This window comes from Austrofundulus limnaeus, unplaced genomic scaffold (genome assembly GCF_001266775.1).
Source record: "Austrofundulus limnaeus strain Quisiro unplaced genomic scaffold, Austrofundulus_limnaeus-1.0 Scaffold534, whole genome shotgun sequence".
NCBI classification, from domain to species: domain Eukaryota; kingdom Metazoa; phylum Chordata; class Actinopteri; order Cyprinodontiformes; family Rivulidae; genus Austrofundulus; species Austrofundulus limnaeus.
The window spans coordinates 32,292-34,946 of NW_013952936.1; the positions used below are offsets into that span (position 1 = coordinate 32,292).

At 39.6% G+C, this 2,655-nt stretch overlaps 1 long non-coding RNA gene across 1 annotated transcript in view; it reads right to left on the bottom strand.

Annotated features, from left to right (window-relative positions):
• Window positions 1-722: 722 nt before the first annotated feature.
• The window catches only part of LOC106530582 (uncharacterized), an 84,933-nt gene continuing 83,000 nt past the window's right edge, over window positions 723-2,655 (bottom strand). The window contains exon 7 of the long non-coding RNA XR_001311809.1: window positions 723-1,778. This is a non-coding gene — a long non-coding RNA (uncharacterized LOC106530582). The remainder of the gene's footprint in view (window positions 1,779-2,655) is intronic.

A 2,655-nucleotide genomic window follows, 5' to 3' on the forward strand; every position in this document is an offset into this window, starting at 1 on the left:
TGACATTCAGAGACAAAGGGAAGGGGGGGGGGGGTAATCAGGAGAAACGGAGAGAAGCAGGGAGATATGGCAGCCGTTCAGCTACAAAGAGTGGTGTTTGGCTCGGAGCAGCACGCCTCCCTGTGCTCTCTGTAACCCGGTCGGAGCATGATCTGATTTGACAAGTGCAGCGCTGTCATCTTCAGTTTGTCCAATTTGAAATTCTAATTAATGAACTCGGAGCCACTTTGTGGGTTTTTTTTTTCTTTCTTGTTGTTGTTGTTTGTTCTCCGTCTCGGTCTCGGGCCACTCCGTCTCCTGTTTGTCTTCTCCRTAACCTTCCTCCTCCACTCCTTCCTCCAGCCTTCTTTCATCTGGGTGGTGTTGCTGCACTGCCACTCGCTGTGCGCTCACACCACACCGGATGATATCAGAGGCTCCGGGGCCCTAATTAGAATCAAACTGTGTTGCATTTTGTGTCTTCCTGTTTGTTTCTCATGTCTTCCTCTTAGAATCCTAATAATGTGAGGAGAAACGGCTGCAGATCGCTAATGCTGGAGGGAAGGTGAGTGGTCCGGTTTCTTTCAGAACATTTCTTGTTTTCATCAAAAGAAAGCTCATGAATCTCTTCTACCTTCACCTCTTCTCAAAGTTGTGCATGTCTACCTAAGGAAAGGTTTTCAAATTGACCTGAGAGACCAAACACAATAAAACATCATACATATTTTATTTATTTATAACCTTTATTTAACCAGGAAGTCCCAGTGAGATTAAAAACCTCTTTTTCAAGAATAAAGTTAATAATATATGAATGTGTACCAATGGCAGAGCCTTCTGGTGGCCAGAGCAGGCCATTSTACCCTTGAGTACAACTCATAGTGATGTGTCAATGCCTTACAGTTTSTAATGAACCTCAAAGAGGCATGATAAACAATCATTTGAAGACATTTAGCAGATGTGTTCATATACTAAATATATCCATAAACCAACAGCGATTAAAAAAAAAGAGTAGCCGTCACTAGTTGCTTTTTCACATTAAAAGAAAAGCACAACTTATTTCTAAAATAAAAGCCTAGCTTTAGTCTGAGCCTCTTCAGTTTCTCCACATGTAACAGGTTTGGTGTACAAACAGACACACACAGGTTCCACTCAACAACAGTCAGACGTCAGGCGGGAAATCGCACGAGACCTCTCGAGATCAAACCTGAGTTCAGGGTAAAGAAACATGGCCGACGAGGAAGAAGCGATAAGTTTGTGGACATTTTTAACAGAGACCGATCAAACCGTCGATCCTTCCTTTTCTCACTAAACACAGAGAACATGACTGTATTCTTGAGTTATCTGTCTGTCCAAATATGGAGGAGGAMCAGTGTCTCCTTGTTGCTTCAGGTTGGTCCACAGCTCATTGTTTGTAGGATAGAGCTAGCATTAGCAACCCTGAAGGGCTCCTTTTTACCATGATGCTAACAGTGACTCATGAAGTCCAAAAAGTGCATGTTTCCTGTAGTTGTTTCAGATCGAACAGGTCTGTATTCATACTAGAAGCAAACAGCACCAGAGTTTGTTTGGAAGCGGACAAAAAGTGGGTCTAGGTCCGGTTAGATCCACCAGGGTTCACATGAGTGCAGCATAAAAGGTCTGGACCAAGGGGGGAAACAAACTCTGGACCAAATGTGCTTTTTCTGAGTTCCTGTCTCTTTCAGCACGATTCCTCTTCATGAACACAAACTTACCTGCCTGCCTACTCTCCACCACTTTCCCGGTTTTAGCTCMTGGACCTCCGTTTTCATCCTCTGGACCTGGAACAGAAACAAAAATTTGACTTTTTTCTGATGATTTTATAAATACTAGAGGTTCTCAAACCATGGGCCGCGGCCCAATTGCGCCACCTTGAGGGCCTCAAAAGAACAACAGTTTTTAACTTTGGGCTGCAGAGGGCCGTGGGACCGCATTGATTTTGCTATTTTAAATGAAAAGTAGAAGCAAAAATGAAAGTAACTCATCAAAAAACACCAAAGTTTGTCGCTAATATGAAGAGCAACTTCTGGTTTTACCATGCAATATTTAAAAAGTTCAAAACATTATCAAATACAGTTGCAGATACAACTATATTTTAATTTGCATTTTAAATAAATTTTTGTAGTTTATTTTTAAACATTTTGAACGTATTTTAAAGAAAACTTGAAACTTGTCAAAAAGCTGTTGTTACTGTTATTGTTTGTCACTAATATGAAGAGCAGCTTCTGGTTGCAAACGTTTAAAAAGGCTATATTTTTCATTTGTACTTATCAAATTTATTTTTTACAGTTTTTTATTTGAAACATTTGTTCAAATAATTGTTATGGGCAGGTTGCAATATAAAAATGTTTGTCATAATCATGTCTTGTGATTATTTGACAGGAGTTTTACTTTTAAACTGTAAGTGTATTTACTTTAGTCATGTTAGTTATGATGTAAATACAATAAAAACTAAACCAAGATTTAGATTAGAATAATTTTCATTTTGATCCGGACATTGATAATGTCTGACACAGTGTCTGAAAGTGAAATATGAACATTGTACCTTTCCTCACCAGCTGGTGGGGCTGTCTGCCCACAAACCATTCACCTTTAAACTGCTCTGCTTCACACACACAAACAAAAACACAGAAATGTATGTATGTATATATATATATA